This window comes from Natrix helvetica (assembly GCF_964273705.1).
Source record: "Natrix helvetica genome assembly, chromosome: 8".
In the NCBI taxonomy this organism is placed as follows: Eukaryota; Metazoa; Chordata; class Lepidosauria; order Squamata; family Natricidae; genus Natrix; species Natrix helvetica.
Window position 1 is genome coordinate 19,801,201 of NC_138559.1, and position 22,125 is coordinate 19,823,325.

Genomic DNA, 22,125 nt, shown 5'->3' on the forward strand with positions numbered 1-22,125 from the left:
TAAAATCTGGGAGAAAGATCTTTCATTGCAATTGCATCTTTATTAATTAGCACCCTTATTTTTAAAGCAAACCCTAGCAATTCCAGAGAAGGCAAAAAATCAAATCCCTCTTTTCGAAGACGCCAGAAATCCAAGCTGCCTAAGCAATCAAGAAATGAAACATTGATCAGATATTTAAATAAACTTCCAAAGTCAAAAAAGAAATGAACTATCTGGGTAAAATGCTGAAGTTAAGAATAATGAGCAGGTTACTGAGGAATAAAATACAGCTAACGGTGACGATATTATTTTTGAAGACAAGTGTGAAAAACCAAGGGTGATTTATAATCTAAATGTAAGAGTCTTTTGCTGATGCTCGAGTAACATCTCTTAGTATCAATTATCCTTCTATTGAAGTCAGAAAGTGGTGGAGAGGCAAAACATTTTCATATCATTCACGTGTCCTTCTTTTTAACCATTCGGCATATTAGATATACAGTATATTCGATCCTGCCTTTGCCTTCGTGGGATGACACCAAGAACAGCTAATCTGCTATTATATCCGTTAATAGCCAGGCATCCTTCTCTCTCTTTGACAAGCCAATTTGTACTGGGTGGGTTTGTTTATGTCAGCCTTTGTAGATTGGACCCGGGGGGGCAACTCTCTACCACCTGCCCAGCCTAGGCAGAAGTGACAGTTGCTGGTTTGACGGGAGCCCAAGATGCAGAAAAGTCCGCAGCTGCAGTGGAAAGAATGTGACACATGAATAGGTAATCACAAAACACGGAAAACATGGATTCATTTAAAAAAAATAAAAAAATAAAACAAAGCCCCTCTCCCATTGTTTTTACAGCAGTTATATTTCAGGTGGAAAGTTGTGAACCACAGCTCCTAAATACAGTGAGATTGGAACACCTCTTTACCTGTAGAGTTCAGTCTAACATTTCATCTATCAAAGGGTGAATGTGGTTTTTTCTCAGAGTGGATAACAAATGTTCTTCCACAATGTTGCCCAGTTGTTGTCTAAGCTGCGCCCTGGAGATGCAGCTGACTGCAAGGCTGCATTCAATGGTCCGACAAGCGGACCCTGCACTTGTGGGAATACACTAGGAGGAGGAGGAGGAAAGGAGAAGAAGAGTAAGGAGGAGGAGGAGAAATAGAAGAAGGGTAAGGAAGAGGAGGAGAAGAGGAGGAGGAGGAGGAGAAGAAGAAGAAGAAGAAGAAGAAGAAGAAGAAGAAAGGGGGGAGAAGGAAGAGAAGGGGAAGTAGTAGTAGTAGTAGTAGTAGTAGTAGTAGTAGTAGTAGTAGTAGTAGTTATCAGAGCTTATACACTGGAGTCTACATTCAAAATCAGAAACACATCACAGCAAAGTGACAAGCCCTGGCTTGGTAGTTTAACTTCAATCCTGGCTTTCCATATGTGGTAAGATTGATGGAGCTGAGTTCTTTTTCGCTCAGTGTTTTAATCTGTGGCACGGAGAACTTTGCTGTCTCATTCCCCACTGATGAATTGTTCGTTCACTCAGGTAGCAGATGAGATTGAAGGGGCCTTTTTGGTGGAGGAAGGAGATGATGCTATCACCGTTGCTTAGATCCAAGAAACATGGCATGTGATTCCCCACCCCCCACCCCCAGCAGGATACAGTTCCCAATAAAGGAAAATATTTGTAGCTCAGGGTTGACCTGAACTGTCCTTGGTGATGTCTGAACTTGGTTGTTTTCTTGCAAATGTTTCATTACCCAAACTAACTTCATCAGTGCTAATGATGTGATGAAACATCTGCAAGAAAACAACCAAGCTCAGAAATCACCAAGGACCCCTCAGGGTACAGTTAGTTCTCGACTTAATAACCACAATTGAGTCACAACTAGTTGCTAAGCAAGGCAGGGGTTAAGTGAGTCACACCTGATTTTATGACTTTTTTTTTTTGACACAGTGGTTAAGTGATCTGGCTTTCCCCCTTGACTTTGCTTGTTGGAAGATGGCCAGGGAATTTGCAAATTGTGAGCATGTGACACTGCAACCATTGTAAATACATGCCAGTTGCCAATCACCCACACTTTGATTGTGTGATCCTTGGGGAATGCTGCAATGGTCATAAGTGCAAGGGCTGGTCGTAAGTCAGAATAACAAAATGATAGAGTTGGAAAGGACCTTGGAGGTCTTCTAGTCCAACCCCCTGCTCAACTTCTAAATGTCACTAAATGAATGGTTGCATGTACACCTAATACTTGGGCCAGCATGAGGTGACCTGGGAATTGTTTTTAAAAAAGGAAAAAAGTTTCCATTCCCTGGGATGTTGCCATGACAACTTTCTTCAAGGAGCCCTTAACTTAATGAGAGAGAAAGAGCTGTCATCATCAGAGAATCCCAAAGCATATGGATACAGCTTATTTAGCAATTCATGGCAAATAACAGTCTTTAACAGGTAAATTCTATGAATGCCATTCTGGCTCTGATTATGAAAAGGGAAAGAAAGAAAATAGAACTTATCCATCTGTTCCTAGCCTTGCAAATAGGTATGCTCAGGGTACCCTTCCCCTAGGAGTATCAGAGAGGGTGGGCGAACGGGAGTCACTGTTTCTTAATTATAACTTAGTTATAACTTGATAATATTAATTAGTTAGTTATAACCTGTTGAAATTCTTCAGGGATCCGGACGGTGATCTTTTTTCTAATATTCAAGAAGATACTACAGGATGGATGGATGGATGGATGGATGGATGGATGGATGGATGGACGGACAGACAGACAGACAGACAGACAGACACAGGTAGGTAAGTAGGTAGGTAGGTGGATAGATAAAAGATAGATAGCTAAGATAGGCAGGCAGACAGACAGACAGTCCTTGATTTACAACCAAAATTGAGACATAGATAGGTAAGTACTTAGGTAGATGGATGGATGGATGGATGGATGGATGGATGGATGGATGGATGGATGGATAGACAGACAGACAGGCAGGCAGGCAGGCAGGCAGGCAGGCAGGCAGGCAGGCAGGCAGGCAGACAGACAGACAGACAGACAGACAGACAGACAGACAGACAGACAGTCAGTCTTTAACTTACAACCAAAATTGAGCCCAAAATTTCTGTTGCTAATCAAAACATTTGTTAAGTGAGTTTTGCTCCACATTACAACCTTTTGTTCCAAAGACCAGAGGAGGTATTCAACAGATTCTGACTACTTTTGGAGAACCGGTAGCGGAAATTTTGAGTAGTTCAGAGAACCAGTAAATACCACCTCTGACTGGCCCCGCCCCCGTCTATTCTCTGCCTCCCGAATCTCAGCTGATCAGGGGGGAATGGGGATTTTGCAGTATCCTTCCCCTGCCACGCCCACCAAGCCATGCCCACAGAACGAGTAATTAAAAAAAATGAATCCCACCACTGCCACAGTTGTTAAGTAAATGGCTGCAGTTGTTAAGTAAATCTGGCTTCCCCATTAACTTTGCTTGTTAGAACATTGTAAAAGGGGATCACATCTCCCCAGAACACCGCAAGCATCATAAATAGGAGCCACTAGCCAAATGGCTGAATTTTGACCACATGACTATGAGGATGCTGCAAAGGTGGTAAATGTGAAAAATTGTCATAAGTCACTTTTTCCCTGCCATTGTGAACAATCACTAAGCAAACCCTTGTAAGTCAAGGACCACCTCAAAGGCCAGATTCTTTTCCCAACGAGTTACATCCTTAATGGTTCAATTAATGCCCGGGAAAGGACTCCGTAATAAATTCGTTCGTCTTTCTTTGCAATTTATTTTTCTTTCTATTTGGTTGGAACTGTAGCAGTTCTCAAGGTGTCCTTTTGTGAGATGTAAAATGCGTTTCTGAAGTGCCACGAGCCCCGACGGGAGCCAACCGTCTCAAACTGTTATTGATTGATAAATAAATAGGATGATCACAACTGAAAGGAACAATGTAAATATGAACAGCGGTTGAGTTTCGTTTTAATGGGAGCGGGAGTCGGCGCTTTGATTAAACCGCGCTTTGTCATTCTGTGAAGCACAAAAGCGGTGAGATGGCTGATGAAAGAGGAGTTTACAAGGAGCCCAGAAAGGGTAGCCAGTGTGAAACACTCAACCTGCTTTGCTCTCTTTCGCAACGGCAGGGGAATAACGTTTATAGCTCAGCCATCAAAACAAACGCATGGAGGATAAACATGGAGCATTGACTGGGATGCTTAGAGGTTCTCCCCTCCCCACACACACCATCTCTTGCTCTCCTGCTTCTCCCTTCATCCCCTTTCCTGCCAAACTTGCATCTCCAGGTCAAATAATACTGTATCAGAAATCCTGATCTTTAATTAGTTTCCAGCATTCAAGAGTCGGCAGGGTGGAGTTGGGATAACAGAAGACCAGGTGCTAACCTTTCCATACACACACGAGCCCAAGGTGAGAGAGACTATGACTTCCTCTCAGCTCGAATTAGCATCAGGCACGTCCAGAAACCAACTGAAAAGCGGAACTCGTCGCCACGCGCTTTAGTTCAGGGGTTGGATCCTACCGGTTTAACAACCGGTTCGCTGAGCGCGCACTGCACATACATGCACAATTTACAGAGGAATCACCTTTCGCATTATTGCTGGAGAGGAAATCAGCTGAGGCACAGCAAGCCATTCTGCCACACCCTATCAGCTGGGCTTCAGAAAAGGGAGTATAGGTGAGTATAGCGCAAGGGTGGGCGGGTGGACCCAGCTGAAAGTCAGAGTGAACCGGTTCTCTCCCAGCCGATAATCAGAGCTACTGGTTTGCCCAAACTGGTCCGAATAGGTAGAATCTCACCCCTGCTTTAGTTGATCCATTTTGCAGTAAGAACTCTGAGAACGCAGTGCAGAATGGTTACTTCCCAGCATTCTAGTGATGTACAGGCAGTCCTCGACTTACAAAAGTTCATTTAGTGACTGTTTGACGTTACAAGAGCAGTGAAAAACGTGACTTTTGACTGTTTTTTATACTTATGACCTGTTGTGGCCTGTTGGCTGCTGCCCCCCCCCCCCCAGCAGCCGCATCAAAGAAGGAGGAGAAGCGTGGGAGTCAGGGCTCAGCATCAAGGCAACCCGAGAGCTCCGAGGAGGAAGAGGGAATGGAGCTGGCAGAAGGAGAGACAGAGGCAGAGCCTGGACCGCCTGTCAGCTCTCAGATGGAGAGTCAACAGCCCCCAGGTCTGGAGGTGGCTGATGAGGAAGAGGAGGAACAGCTGGGTCCAGTGCCTGACACGCGGAGGAGCAGAAGGCAGAGGAGAGGAGAGCAGTGGAAATCTATGGGCCGGTCCTTGGAAAGGAAGAGACACTGTTGCTAACAATGCCCCACCCTAGCTCTGGGGATAAAAGGCAGGGGGTGGAGATAAATAGGTATGGCAGACAACTATTCATCTCCCTGCTGGATGGACTTTTAGCCGGAGTTGAGAGAAAAACCTTTTGCCGGGGCTGCCGGGGCTCCTAATAAGGGAATCTTTGAGTTAACTTCAGAGGGTTTGTTGTGTTTAGAGAGCTGAGTGAGAACATGACAAATTGCAACATCCGCTTGGCCATGTGATCAAAATTTGGATGCTTGGCAAATGGCTCGTCTTTATGACGGTCACAGTGTCCCCGGGGGAGGGGGGAATCATGTGATTCCGCTTTGGCAATCTTCCGGCCAGCGAAGCCAATGGGGAAGCCAGATTCACTTCACAACCGTGTTACTGACTTAATAACTGCAGCGATCCACTTAACAACTGCGGCAAGCAAAGTCGTAAAATGGGGGCAAATCTCCCTTCACAAACGTCTCCCTTCACAACAGAAATTTTGGGCTCCATTGTGGTCCTCGGTTGAGGATTACCTGCAGTGGTGTTCTCCTCCCTGAGGACCATATGATGCCACCAACGGAATAAAAAGTTCTCAAGAACAAATGCTTCCTTAATTTTTGAGTCAGGCTCCTACCTTACAGTGCAGACAAATGTTTGCATGGTTCCGACTCGATAACAGGACAATTAGCATTCATTAAACACAGCCATAAATCTTTCTTTCCTGAAACCACGCTAATATAGTCCTCCAGCCTTCAGAATAAATGCCACACTTAATCTTCCCTCCTCTACAACCTCCTCTGCGCCTGGTGTCCTGGAAAGATGCTAAGCATGCAAAAAAGGGATGGAGGCAACGTTCATCCTTTAACTAAGCCACGAAAGTTAACGAAAGAAAGTCTCTGCCAAATAAGCTCTGTCCTCTATGATACCCTCATACCGGTGACTATGTAAAAAATGCAGCTTTGGTTCACCCCACCAGCTTACGTTTATCCCACCTGAAGTTTCAGAATTCAGAAATAGCAGTAAAAGAGGAATTATTTAAATTAAGATTAGCAATAGCAATAGCCCTTAGACTTATATACCGCTTCACAGTGCTTTTACAGCTCTCTCTAAGTGGTTTACAGAGTCAGCATATTTTCCCCCAACAATCTGGGTCCTCATGTTACCCACTTCGGAAGGATGGAAGGCTGAGTCAACCTTGAGCGGTCAGGATCAAACTCCTGGCGGTTGGCAGAGTTAGCCTGCAATGCCTATTTCTTTAGCCTTGCTAACTTCACAAAACAGGCAACCAATGAAGAGGTCATTTAAGTTGCAAATGCTTGCAGATAAACCTTTTAGATTCCTTGCAAACGCCAGATGAGTTTTCCTCTTTAATTCTCTTTCTATCAAGTTTGATACACAAAAAATGAATTGCTGGTCTTAGTCCTTCTAAATTATAGGAGTGGGTGTTGTTGCTGAAGGCTAGTGTCAGTCACTTTCTTTGTAATAAGATGCATATTAATTAGGTAAATGTAAAGGTTCCCCCTCACACATATGTGCTAGTTGTTCCCGACTCTAGGGGGTGGTGCTCATCTCCGTTTCAAAGCTGAAGAGCCAGCGCTGTCCAAAGATGTCTCCATGGTCAGTATGACTAAATGCCGAAGGTGCACGGAACGTTGTTACCTTCCCACCAAAGGTGTCCCTATTTTTCTACTTGCATTTTTTTACGTGTTTCCGAACTGCTAGATTGGCAGAAGCTGGGACAAGTAACAGGAGCTCACTCCGTTACGCAGCACTAGGGATTTGAACCGCTGAACTGTTGACTTTTCTGATCGACAAGCTCAGCGTCTTATCCACTGAGCCACGGCATCCCTCTGCATATTCATTAGAATCATAGAAATGTTTTTATTTGACGTCTATATCTACATCTATTTTGTCCTTTGAAGAAGCTAGAAATTCTTGGTTGTCCCTCTTTAATACAAGCCTATGAGAAGATAAAAAGATATGGATGGAAATTTTATGGACTCTCTACAGGGCCATGCCATTGCTAACTAAGTCAGTAGGTTCTTCTTGGGAGCTGAAGTCCACTAAATACCCAGGAGGATTAAATATGTTTAGTAGCAACTCATTGATCTCAATGGAAGTATTTAGACTATCAGTGGGTCTCTATCTTTAAAGGCATTCATGGACACTGCAGGATATTAAGAGGCAAGGAGTAAGACACTGGGCTCCAAGATCACCGCAGATGGGGACTGCAGCCAAGAAATTAAATGATGTTTGCCCCTGGGGAGGAAAGCAGGGGTGAAATCCGGCAGGTTGTGACAGGTTCTGGGGAACCAATAGTGGAAATTTTGAGTAGTTCAGAGAACCGGCAAATATCATCTCTATCTGGACCCAGAGTGGGCTAGGAATAGAGATTTTGCAATATCCTTTCCCCAGGAGTGGCGAGGGAATGGGGATTTTGCAGTATCCTTCCCCTGCCATGACCACAAAGCCACGCCCAAAGAACTGGTAGTAAAAAAAAAAATTGAATTTCGCCATTGGAGGAAAGCTATGACAAATCTAGAGAGTATACTAAAAAGCAAATATATCACCCTGCCAAAAAAGTGCATATAGTCAAGGCTATGGTTTCCCCAGTTGCAATGTATGGCTGTGAGCATTGGACCATAAGGAAGGCTGAGGACCAAAGAACTGAGGCCTTTGAACGATGGTGCTGGAGAAGACTCCTGCGAGTCCCTTGGATTGCAAGGTGATCCAACTGGTCAGTCCTAGAGGAGATCAACCCTGACTGCTCTTTAGAAGGCCAGATCCTGAAGAGGAAACTCAAATACTTTGGCCACCTAATGAGAAGGAAGGACTCCCTGGAGAAGAGCCTCATGCTGGGAACGATGGAGGGCTAAAGAAGAAGGGGACAGCAGAAAATGAGGTGGCTGGATGGAGTCCCCAAAGCAGTTGGCGTGAGCTTAAATGAACTCTAGGGGTTGGTAGAGGACAGGAAGGCCTGGAGGAATGTTGTCCATGGGGTTGTAATGGGTCAGACACGACTTTGCAACTAACAACAAGAAGTAAGACACAAATATTATCTTTTATTCTAATTATCCATCAGATTTTGTCTTCATTGTTCTACTCATCCTAGGTATGTTACCTAAAGGAGATGGCTTTACATATACAGATATGTACACATGTACATGTACTTATACACATACACACATATATACATATAGACTTGCTACCGCTCTCTATATAGAGTGAGTTGCTATCAGTGAGTTCCTACAAAAGAGAATATATTCTCATAAGATTTGTATTTCTTGTTAAATAGCTCAAATTATTGTACTTCAGGGTAGGTGTTTTATAGTCTTGGTGAGGTTTAACACATGCCTATTTAATGTTGTAAAAGAGGAAAGAAGGGTGAGAAAAGCTGTTTTGTCTTCACCAAGGAGCACTTCATAATTATTTCATTATCTACGCATTATTTTTATCACCAATCTATACGCCTTGGTTTTATTATCTAAAGCTCTTATGAGTGTACATAATAGGTATACTGACAAGCACAGGAGCAGGGAGAGAGAGAAAAAAAGCATAAAACCTCTTTTAGATTGAATTAAAAATAAATCCAAGTGAATTTATCAAGCAATATCAGCACTGCAGTTTTGTCTGGAAAATTAACTCATCAAATACAGGAGGCAGTCAGGTGATATGCTGAAGGTTTTTTTCCCCTTCATCTCCCTTCTCCTTCCTTCTTTTCCTTCTTTCTTTCCTCCCTCCCTCCTTTGTCATTAATTTGCAAATTAGGAGTGAAATATTTAGCAACACAGCTTTAATCAAACCATCTAGGGACAAACTTCTTTCAGGGACTGGTAGAAATCTATTTTGCAAAGATGGTTGTACTAACTTGGAGGGAGATAATTGAGTTAATATACTGAAGTTTAGCTTCTTCACAAGAAAGTGACTTAATAACATTTCAATCATTTTTGCAAGGCTTGAAGATTAGATTGCAAAGTCATAAAATGTGAGCTTATTACGGTTTGATAATTATAATTTTCTACCCGGCTTTTCCAGAACCCCAAACTTCAGGATGCACTTCTAAAATATTTCTCTGTATCAATTTTTCTCAACAACCTTCTATGTTGTTACTCCAGGGTCTCTGGCTGTTTCTCCCTCTGTGTGTGTGTGTGTGTGTGTGTGTGTGTGTGTGTGTGTGAGAGAGAGAGAGAGAGAGAGGGAGGGAGGGAGGGAGGGAGGGAGGGAGGGAGGGAGGGAGAAGGAGAGGGAGAGGGAGAGAAGGAATTAAAAGTTGGGAGAAGTATAGATCTAGAGCAGGGGTCTCAATGCCCGTGGGCCAGATGCAGGACACAATTGGTTGGTTCTGGCCTGCGGGGCCATCTTGGAGAATGAAAGGGGCCTGCCTGTGTCACTTCAGCTTGGTCTACCCAATGCATTGGGTAGAAGTAGGAAATATTGGATGCACATTGCTTTGGTCTGGTCTACCCAATGTGAAGAAGAAACATTGGACTAGCTTCAGCCCAGTCTACCGAGTGTGAAGAGGAAACAGCAGTTTGGAGAGTGGCATGGCCACACCCAACCAGTCAGCCATGCCCACCTATTCCCCCCCAGGTCACCTACAGCCCTGATGCGGCCCTCAATGAAATTGAGTTTGACACCCCTGATCCAGAGTGTCCCAACTGCAATTTGAATCCCAAACACCAATCAAATATTGTTTACAACTTTTAGGATAATGTCAACCTTATTGTCACATTCATTTCCAGTGACACATCTTTTTATGTCTTTGAAAAATCCGAGGGAGGGGGATGGGAAAGATAACAGTGGTTGGGAGGGGAGACTTAATGCCTCTGCAAACAGCCATCAGTCCTTCCTAGAACTTCTGAGGATGTGGTTGCATTTCTGATACTACCCAGAATTTTGCTCCACATTTGTAATAGGATGTCTCTTGTTCTTTATTTCTTCTTAATACTTTGGGTCCCATCTTTCTAACTAATAAGGTAACAGTGAATAATTTGGATCAGGCAATAATCCATGAATGTCTTGGAAAAGGTATCCCAATGTGAGAGTGTGTCTATATCTACAAAGCTCAGAATCTTGCCAGCCATCATATCCCTTATGAATACTCTATGAAAGCAAAAGTTGAAGAAGCAAGATCAAAAGAATTTTTGTGTTGGAGAAGACTCTATGAATAGCCACGAAAACAAACCTATGGCTCCTTGAACAAATCAATTGATCATTTGATATGCTATTATCATACTTCAGACACAATAGGGGAAGACCTAGCTCTCTGGAGATGACTCTAATGTGGTGAAAACTGGAAAGAAAAAGAATAAGAATAATACCAGGAGCAAGGTGGACGGGTAGTTATGGGTAGTTACAATGGTGACAGAAGTTTGGAAGTCCTGAAAGACCAAGTTAGGGAATAAATCATGGATAAATTCTATGTCATTATTAGAAAGTCAAAGACAACCTGATAACAATCAATCAATCATCCAAGTATTTTGGCTTTTTAGTCAGACACTCAAGTCAAGTCCTGCATCTGCTCCAATTGGAATCATGAAAAATTCTTGTATAAACATTATAGAAGGGACTTACAATGGCTACCAATTTGTTGTGGCTGTTTTTAGTTGTGAAGTCATGTCCAACTTCATGGAGAAAACTCCTCCAGGCTTTTCTGTCCTCTACCATCCCCTGGAATCCATTTAAACTCACGTCAACTGCTTTGGTGACTCCATCCAGCCACCTCATTGTCTGTCATCCCTTTCTTCTTTTGCCCTCAGTCTTTCCCAGCATGAGGCTCTTCTCCAGTGAGTCCTTCCTTCTCATTAAGTGGCCAAAGTATTTGAGTTTCATCTTGAGGATCTGGCCATCTAAAGAGCAGCCAGGGTTGATCTCCTCTAGGACTGATCTGTTTGATCGCCTTGCAGTCCAAGGAATTTGCAGGAGTCTTCTCCAGCACCAGAGTTCAAAGGCCTCAATCCTTTGGCGCTCAGCCTTTCTTATGGTCCAACCTTCGCAGCCATACATTGCAACTGGGAAAACAATTGCTTTGACTATATGCACTTTTGTTGGCACAATTTCCACAATATCCACAATTTCCCATGCCATGAATGAATGAATGCATATGCTTCTATCAATTTTTTCCTTATTCGACTTCCCGCCAAACTAAAAAGAAATCCCTAACTGCGCTAGAAATCTTAAGAAATTTTGGCTCAGTGCTCATTTACATATAAAGAAACATCCTGGTTCAATTCTAGCTATCTATTCTAATATGTAGTGCCTGTCAGCCTTTTTTTAAAAAACTTGAAATCTCACTTTGTATTTTAGGCTGTTTGCAGACAGTACAATCTGTTCTATCAATAAGCCATGGTCCATTTTAAAATCTTCATCAAGGAGACGTTGTCTCAGCAGAAAATTGGGGCTATTTTACTCACAATTGGTGTACTTTTCCACATGCTTCTCTTGCAATTAAAGTCAACATTTTCATGTACACACCTTCCTGCCCCCTCCCCCCCAAAGACTCTTGAACCATTAATCTTTCACAACTGTCTCTTTTGAAATTCAGGGGAACGGAACTCTGTATTATCTGGCCATTTGGGAGAAGCTGAGTGCAAGAATAAAAAGGGAAAGCAAACAAACCCTGTGAGATTATGAAAATGGCTGTTTCCTTATCAGCACAGAAATCATTACAAAGGGATTGAAAAGTGTGCTCTGTCCATTATCATTTGCCAGATTTGGGGCAATCAATGCAAGAAATATTAGGCTCATTTGCTGAAAGCTGAATAGAGAATCCTGCTGCATCACATTTATTTATTCAATTGATTTGTACTGCCACAAATCCCACATATAGGACTTCAAGCAACTTACAATAAAAATAGATAAAAGCTAAATAAAATACACCCATCTATGTATCATGCATCTGTCTGTCTGTCTGTCTGTCTGTCTTCTTCCTCTTCTTCATCATCACTATCTGTCTGTCTGTCTTCTTCTTCTTCATATCTATCTATCTATCTATCTATCTATCTATCTATCATCTATCATCTATCTATCTATCTATCATCTATCTATCTATCTATCTATCTATCTATCTATCTATCTATCTATCTATATATATATATATATCATCTATCATCTATCTATCTATCTATATATATATATCATCTATCATCTATCATCTATCATCTATCTATCTATCTATCTATCTATCTATCTATCTATCTATCTATCATCTATCATCTATCTATCTATCTATCTATCATCTATCTATCTATCTATCTATCTATCTATCTATCTATATATATATATATATATATATCATCTATCATCTATCATCTATCAATCTATATATATATATATATATATCATCTATCATCTATCATCTATCATCTATCATCTATCTATCTATCTATCTATCTATCTATCTATCTATCTATCTATCTATCTATCTATCTATCTATCTATCTACAGTATTTATCTTTCATCATGTCTGTCTGTCTATCTATCTGTCTATCTGTCTACCTTCTTCCTCTTCTTCTTCATCACTATATAGCTGTCTGTTTGTCTTCTTTCGCTTCTTCTTCATATCCATCCGTCCATCCATCCATCCATCCAACCATCCATCCATCCATCCATCCATCCATCCATCCATCCATCCATCTATCTATCTATCTATCTATCTATCTATCTATCTATCTATCTATCTATCTATCCAGCTATCTATCCAGCTATCCATCCATCCATCCACTGACTCACCCAGCCATCTATCATCTATCATCTATCATCATCTATCATCTATCATCATCTATCATCTATCATCTATCATCTATCATCTATCATCTATCATCTATCATCTATCATCTATCATCTATCATCTATCATCTATCATCTATCATCCATCCATCCATCCATCCATCCATCCATCCATCTATCTATCTATCTGGGGGGGTGGGTGTACAGTACTCATAATTTTGAGGATGGGTCATATGTTCAACTGGTCATAGTGACTAGTCATAAGTTGAGAACTACCTGTATGGAATAAACAGGTTACAATTTCTCACCTTATGTGATAATTGGCTTCATCACACGAAGTAACAATCCCAGCATTTGTCTGGACCAACCTGCTGTTTGGCCAACATGGCAATCATGAAGTCCAGTGTCTTGCATGATCTTATCTAATGAAATCACAGCAGACTACAGCCATAGATGCAACACTGGGGAAGGGGGAAGCGTAACTCCTTCTACTCTTCCTTCTGCTTCACTGCACTTTTGAGATGTAAATAGTTTCACTAAGCTCTTCTCTGGCATTGCTTACAATACCCAAATGTGTCTCGAACTTTCAGTTTTGAGCTAATCCAAGTTTAATGTATTTTTATGTTACGTCGTGTTTTTTAGATAAATTGTGACGGCTGTTGATCTTTCAGCTAAAAAGTTCCAGGTTCTCTTCGGTTCTGTTATTCCTCTCCCTATTTTGCCAAAGAGAAGCCTATAATTCATATTAAATTCACTGTATTCATGAACTGTAGGGACGTGGAGGCTCAGTGGCTAAGATGCTGAGCTTGTCAATCAGAAGGTCAGCAGTTCAGCGGTTCGAATCCCTAGTGCCGCATAACGGAGTGAGCTCCCATTACTTGTCCCAGCTTCTGCCAACCTAGCAGTTCGAAAGCATGTAAGAATGCAAGTAGAAAAAATAGAAACCACTTTTGTTGGAAAGGTAACAGTATTCCGTGCGCCTTCGGTGTTTAGTCATGCTGGCCACATGACCCCTGAGAGGTCTTCGGACAGCGCTGGCTCTTCGGCTTTGAAATGGAGATGAGCACCACCCCCTAGAGTTGGAAACAACTCGCACAAATGTACAAGGGGAATCTTTACCTTATTCATGAACTATTAAAGTTTGGTAGCATGCTCGATACTGTCAGCGGATTTTGAAATTTCTTCCCCATTGTTTGGATAAGAGAAGCTCGAATCGCTATAAACATTCATCCCCCTTTAAATAAATAGCAAATAGCAGAAGTGGGGCCCTTCTGTACCAGTGAGCTGATCCAAAAATGCATTGTTTAAGCTGTCAATTGATCCATCATTTGTCTTTTTATGAGCCTTTGGAGACTGATGCAATGCACAGAGACAGAGAGATAACATGTGTTTTTCTCTCAATTTAGTCATTTTTTATTGTCAACATGTTTTAACGCTTTCTTTTGTTTCCTGGTATTATAATAACTAAATAAAGAGCACAATGAATAATTATTGTCTTCTACCCATTAAAATCTTGCTCTAAGCATACAGAGGCATTATACATTTTATGTGCAATATCTTAGACTTTTTTCAATCCAGTTTGAAGGTAGAGAGATTTCTGACTTTTTTTTTAAAAAAAAGACTAAATTTAAGCACCACAGAATAGAAAACCAAGTTTATTGAAACAAAGATGGAAAATACCTGCAATAATCAAAAGCATTTTTGTTACATCAATAGAATGAATGAAGAGAGGTAGCAGGCATTTAGGTTAAAAAAATTGCTTAATGGCTATTAGCAAATGGCTAATTTGCACTTCCTAAACCAATAATTGAACCACATAATAATTATCCTTCAATATTCACAATCCCCCCCCCCCCCTGTATTTGTAGTTTTCCAACCAAAGCAATTATAAATTGTGGATGAAGAACTGGTAGAAATGTGAATACAGGTGAAAATTACATTAAAATACATTTTGCTGGATCAATTAATAGCATTATATAGAAAATGAACATTCCAAATGTGTATATTAAAAATCACATAAGACATTCTCTTCTGGATGTTAAAAGCAGATAAATGTAGAACGGAATAGAAATATTTTGCATTTCCGAATTTACCTATTTTGTTTGGTTATGGAATGTATGTCCTGTCCATCAACCAACTTGAGGACAAAAACTGCACAAAACTGACACCAACAAAGGTAAAAGAAAAATGAATGCAATCTCTCAGCATCATACTACTACAATATAAGTAGTCCTTGGCTTACGACTACAATTGTAGGGACTCGAATTTCTGTTGCTAAGCAGGGCAATTGTTCAGTGAGCCACACCCAAGTTTACTATCTTGCCAGGATTGCTAAGCGAATCACTGCAATTAAGTGTATCACACAGTCGTTAAATGGATCTGGTTTCTCCCATTGATTTTACTTGTTGGAAGCTATCCAGGAAGGCTGCAAATGGTGATCAATACAATACAATAAAATAGCAGAGTTGGAAGGGACCTTAGAGGTCTTCTAGTCCAATCCCCTGCCTAAGCAAGAAACCCTATACCGTTTCAGACAAATGCCCTAAAGAGGAGAATGGAGCTGGAAAGCATGTTAGTGGGGTGGGCCCACAAAGCCACGCCCACAAAGCCACGCCACACCCACAAAACCACACCCACAGAACTGGTAGTAAAAAAAATTGAATCCCACCCCTGCAAGGATGCCATTTTTGAATATGGGGCTTTGTGCCACCTGGGCATTTAAAGCCTGTTTTGAATCTGCTCCAGAAACTCCCTAAATGACCAAGGAATTATTTTTCTTTTTTTCAAAGAGCCGAAACTCCCCCGTTAATGACCTTCTACATTGCCCTTTGACAGTTTCATCCCGGAATGCCTTGTCTCTCAAACTGATCACCAGCCAGGAGGCGAAACAGCCCAAAACTCCCATAAATGAGCATTCAGATATCCCAAAGTCACTGTATTAAGAATTATTCTGAATGCCGTGCTGGCAAGCGAGCGCCTGAAATTAATCACAGTGTCCTGTTTTAGCATTGCTGGCAGCCACGGGGGTCATGGCAGTTTCACAGAATTGATTAACTACTTATTAAACAAGAGGAGCAGTGACAGAGCTTTAAAAAAAAAATCAAATTAAGACTGGAGTAGCTCCCAGCCAACAAAAGACCCACAAAAGACAAATGCACGTTAACTGCGCTTCAGTCATAACGTGACAAAAAGAGGGAGGAGGGAAGGAAAGAAAATAGAAAAATAGAAAGGGGGAAAAATAACCCGCAGGAGGTTATCAGTGGCAGCGTTCAATTTTTCTGCTTTATCCAATTCCAGCTGGAGGCAAAACCCAGGGCCTTCCAAGGCTGCTAGGTAGGTAAACAACACAGACTACTAATGGAAAATGATTACTGTGGCCATATTGTAATTATTATTGTTATTATAGCTAATAATTATAAATCTAATTACAAGTATAGATACAGAAATATGAAATCGTCGCTGCCAGTTTTTCAGCTGGTGTTGCCTTGTGTACGCATCAAATTCTTCCCAAGAACTTCCTCATCGGAAAATGAGCAGATTGAGTCCTCGATTTACGACGTTGCTTAATGACTGTTTGAAATTACTTCAAGTCCAGAATGGGTGCTTTAGGGCCCATAAAGTACTTCTAGCTTTCATGAAATCACACACACACACACACACCTGGCTGTCATGTGAGTGTGTTTCAAATTCACCTTGACGACTGCTTCCCATGGTCATGTGACTATGATTTGGTTTTGGGGGGGGGGATTATCAGCAAAAAACAAAACAAAACCCACCCATTGCTAACATAAGCAAACTATTAATATGCATTTACAGGTAGTCCTCAAGTTACGCCCACATCTGAGCCCCCAATTTCTAATTGCTAAGCGAAACATTAGTTAAGTGAATGTTGGCCCGTTTTACAACCTTTCTTGCCACTGTTGTTAAGTGAATCACTGCAGTTGTTAAGTAAATCCAGCTTCCCTATTGATTTTTTTTTGTTGGAAGGTTACAAAAGGGGAAGACGTGACCCCAGAACACTGCCATTGTCATAACTAGGAGTCATCAAAAGCCGTGGTGGTGCAGTGGTTAGAATGTAGTACTGCAGGCTAACTCACTGTTCAGCAGTTCAATCCTGGCCGAGTCATGGTTGACTCAGCCTTCCCTCCTTTCATGGTGGGTTAAACGAGGATTCACATTGTTAGAGACAATATGCTGACTCTGTTAACTGCTTAGAGAGGTCTGCAAAGCACTTTGAAACGGTATATAAGTCGAAGTGCTATGGTTAGGGCTAGGAATCTATCTTTCCCCCATCCTCCCTCCCTTCCTTCCATGGTGCACAGTGGTTAACATTCAGTATTGCAGGCTAATTCTGCCAACTGTCAACAGTTCGATCCTGACCAGCTCAGCCTTCCATCCTTCCAAGGTGGGTAAAATGAGGACCCAGATTGTTGGGAGCAAGAGGCTGACTCTGTAAACCGCTTAGAGAGGGCTGTGAAGTACTGTGAAGCGGTATATAACTCTAAGTGCCATCGCTATTGCAATCTGCACAGTAACTGAATTTTGATCACCTGACCACGGGGATGCTGCGCCGGTCGTAAGTGTTGAATGGTCACTAAATAAACTGTTGTAAGTCAAGGACTACCTGTACATAATTTATGTTTTGGCAAAACCGTCATAAAATGCTCTCACATAATGAAGAATGCTAGTAAGCAATAAATATAAGCCATGTTCCCGAACACCCAAAGTGCTTCTGGATAACTCCAAAGGGTGAGGGGATAAACATTAAAACTTCAGAACTGGGTCGCAACTCCCCTTTTTCAGATAAGTTGTAATTTTGGAAGCAGTCATAAGTCAAGGTGTTAGGCCTGGAGGCCGATCTTTGAATTGTGCCTCAAGCCTGCCACCTATTCAGACATATTCTACTGTGGGAAACTGGGAGGGGGGGATTGTATGGAGCATGGGAGATATGTAGCCATAATAACATTCCTTCTCAGAGAATCAAGGTCATTTTTGTCCCTGCACCTGGACTCACGTGGATGGGCGGGATCTTCCTTTGTGACAGTGGCTGATTGGGCCATGCGATGGACATGTGGGTGCTGGGGCAGGGTTTTGAACTTTGAACTGGGTGGGGGAAACCTGGAAACTTTCAGATTCGGGTTTTCCCAGATGTGCCAAAATGGCTTCTTGAATAAATTTGAACTTTGAGGAATCTCTAGCCTCGGATTCTTATTTGATTGAGGATGCTATTTGGAACCCTGACACAAGGAGTGCCTGCACTTTTCATTCAAGTCGATTCCAAGGAATATGTTGAAGACAATTCCTGGTAGATGTGGAAATAAGACCATAAGAGTGATAGCTAGCCAACAGGTGATCTTTTCAGGGTATGTGAAACCCTGGCATTTAAAAGACAATTCCAATAGCCCAGGAAACACACAAATGAGACTAATCTCCACTCCAGAAATGTTTTCTTTTGGTTTTTGTGTTGTTTTTGTTCTACTAATTGGTATGACCTTGGATATTTCTGCTTTTTCCCCCCCTTGCTCTGGTGTTTATTTGCTATGAAGATGAATTAGTTATTTAGGCAGCAATCAGCTTGTCTGGTTTAGCGAAAGTGCAGCCATTCCTCTTTGAGCCTATTAAGGGTCTAACACAACTTTGCATCTAATGCACATTACACATACAAAAGCATTCTGGGAATGTTAAGGCTCCTAAATATTTCGCTATTTGTTAATGAAAACATTCTTTTCAGACAAGGGCATAAGAAGGGGAGACCGGGGAAATCAATAAAGAACCTGAGTTCCAATTAAAAATGCTTAGCGCAACTGTCTGTTTCTATCACACTCGGGCTTTAACTTACACCGTTGAGGTCAGTGAATGGCCACACAGAGGTGTGTGAATTGCACTGTGGATACAGGCAATGGCAATGTCAAAGTCCCTTGGAGGGCATCAACCTTTAATGGATGCTCAGGGCCGGGAAACTATGAAGCCATTAGTGTCGCTAGAAGATTCTCTATTTCCCTGCCTTGATATGTGTGTTGTCTTAGCCTGGATGGAACAAATGTGCTCACAGAACAAATCAAGCCAACGATGGAAGTTGTAGGCTAGAGGTGACCGATGCAACTTTTTCCTCTCTCTTTCCCTTCCGACCCTCAGGTTCAAACAAAAAAAAATGGTGTGGTTTGAACTGGTAATGCAGAGCGGTTTGAAAGGGTTGGAACCAGGTAGAACTACGATAAAAAAAACAGGTCCTGTCCAGTCATGTCTGTCTCTGGTGGGAGTGGGGGGGGGGGACTCATCTCTGTTTCTTAGCCAAGGGAGCCAGCATTGCCCAAAGATGCTTCCATGGTCATGTAGCCAGCATGGCTAGATGCCAAGTCCCACAGAACGCTGTTGCCTTCCCACCGAACTGGTACCTATTTATCTACTTGCATTTGCCTGCTTTCGAACTGCCAGGTGGGCAGGAGCTAGAGCAAGTAATGGGAGCTCACTCCATTAGGTCTAGAACCACAAACCTTCTAAGAGGGCTATTATATATTCATTTGAATTTGAGACAGGTTTTAATATTTTGGAGAGCCCTTATTCTTTTGAATTACATACCCAGTACGTTAAAAAAAAAATGATGACTGGGAGTGGACATGTATTTTTCATGCCCTTCTTCTTGCTCAAAAGTGTGTTATTCATGAATAGAGTAGAGTAGAGTAGAGTACAGTAAAATAGAATAGAATAGAATAGAATATCGAGAGTGGAATGGAATGGAATAGAATAGAATAGAATAGAATTTTTATTGAGAGTGGAGTGGAGTGGAGTGGAGTAGAATAGAATCTTTTTTGAGATTGGAGTGTAATGGAACGGAATGGAACGGAATGGAACGGAACAGAACAGAACAGAACAGAACAGAATAGGACAGGACAGGACAGGAAGGGACCTTAGAAGTCTTCTAGTCCAGCCCCCTGCTCAAGCAGGAGGACCTTCACCATTTTAGAAAAGTGACTGTCTTGACTCTACTTAAATAGAAGTATAATAGAAATATAAAAATCTGGCCCTGATTGCTGACTAGATCAACATCCAATGTTTTGCGGCTTATAAACAAGTTACTTACTTACAAAGATAATGTATAGATTATTGTATTTCAAATGTGATTGCAAGTAGTCCTTGACTTACAATTGATAGCAGAACTCAGTCACTATGTGATATGGTTGTTCAGTGAGTCATCCATGATGCCTTCTCCAATTGACTTTGCTAAATATTCTGCAATCATCATAAATGTGCTCCAGTTGCCAGGTACCCAAATTAGGGATCATGTGACCAGAGGTTCGTGCAACAATAAATCGTAAGGGACTTTTTCTGGGCCATCATAACTTTGAACTGTTGTTAAACAAATAGTCATAAATTGAGGACTACCTGTGTCATCATCTTCTTTTAACGACCCCATAATCCCTTGCAGGGTGGCATCTGGCCAACTGAATGGAGCTAGCTGAATGTTTTAATGGCTGGATGCCCTTCCTGTCACCAATGCAGAGTTTTGTTCAGCAGATATAATCTCAAAGTGCCCAGAGAGAGAAATATCTGCCTCTACCTAGGATTGAACTCACAGCCTCCTGATTGTGAGGTGAGAACTCCACCTCTAGGCCACCGCATCTCTCTTGAGGACTACCTCTATCCTCTTTCAAAATCATTGGTGTAAAATTCTAAACACACATATAACATGTGTAAGATATATTGATTGCTTCCCTCCCCATCTGTTCTGTTCTGTTTAATTACATAGAAAAGTACTTTTTCCCTTCCGTTCAGTGTAGTTGTAACTATCTCTGTACTTCAGAGATCTTTGCTACCATCCAATGGTCAGCTGGATTTTTCCACCCCAGATATGGTAGCGTTGTCATCAAGTTAAATAGCTGAAATCAATATAATAATAAAAAAAGACACTATACTGATTTATAGAGGTGCGAAATACAGCTCTGAGAGGAACAGAAAAGGGAAGGAAAAGAGATAAAAGGCTATTCTTGTTCTGATGTTGTCAACATGTCAGAGCTGCCATCAAATTAAGTCAGAGATTCTTCCATCACTTATTTTAAATAACCCACCAATGCCATCGGCTCCAATTTTTCACGAATGTTTTTCCCCCACATTTGTTAAGGTTGAGTAATAAGGCCCTCGTAAAAGTTATGGATGGGTGATTTTTTTTTTACTTTAAAAAATACATCTTTACCCAAAGTCATGCATTCTTTCATAAATAGGAAGAGACAGGTTTGCATTTCAAAAGTAACAAGTGTAGAAAATGAGTCTACCAGACAGATGGCTTGGATACCTGGTGAAAGACTGGGATTTAAACCCAAAATAGCTAACATGTTTCGGTGGCTGATTAGGGGGTATGTTTTGACCGTTTGTAGCTTATTCTGATAGCTACATACCAGCTAAGTACGTAACGTGGCCATCTAGAGTGAACTTCATTGGCACAAATAGGTGAGAGTGGTTATCCATGTGCTTGTTTCAAACGATGTTTCTTTTTTGTATTGTGTTGTAAACCCCACCCAAGGACAGCAATTATGTGGTTTGTTCATAGTGCACTCAGGGGTACCATGCCAAACCAGAAGTGGCACCTTGGTTTCAGTTTAAATGATCTGCAGAATGCGGTCATTGTTTTGTGGTTTTTTGAGATGAACCTGGAAGGAGCTGTTAAAGGCAGCTGCTGAAGACAAGGCTCATTTCAATCTATTTTACATGCCTACATTGGAATTGTTGGGTGAATTTGTCCTGGAAAATCTCAGTCTTGTCCAGATTACAAGTGCTTATCTAGTCTTACCTTTCTTGTATATAGCTGTTTTTTTAAAAAAAATTGGAGCCACGGTATCATATGACTATCACTAAGTATTGTTTCTCATAATTCATGATGAATGTATTTATGATGACTATGATCGTGATTTATCCCATATATCTTTTATATACACTGAGAGTTTATGCACTGAAGACAAATTCCTTGTGTATCCAATCACACTTGGCCAATAAATTATTCTATTCTATTCTATTCTATTCTATTCTATTCTATTCTATTCTATTCTATTCTATTCTATTCTATTCTATTCTATTCTATTCTATTCTATTCTATTCTATTCTATTCTATTCTATTCTATTCTATTCTACTCCAC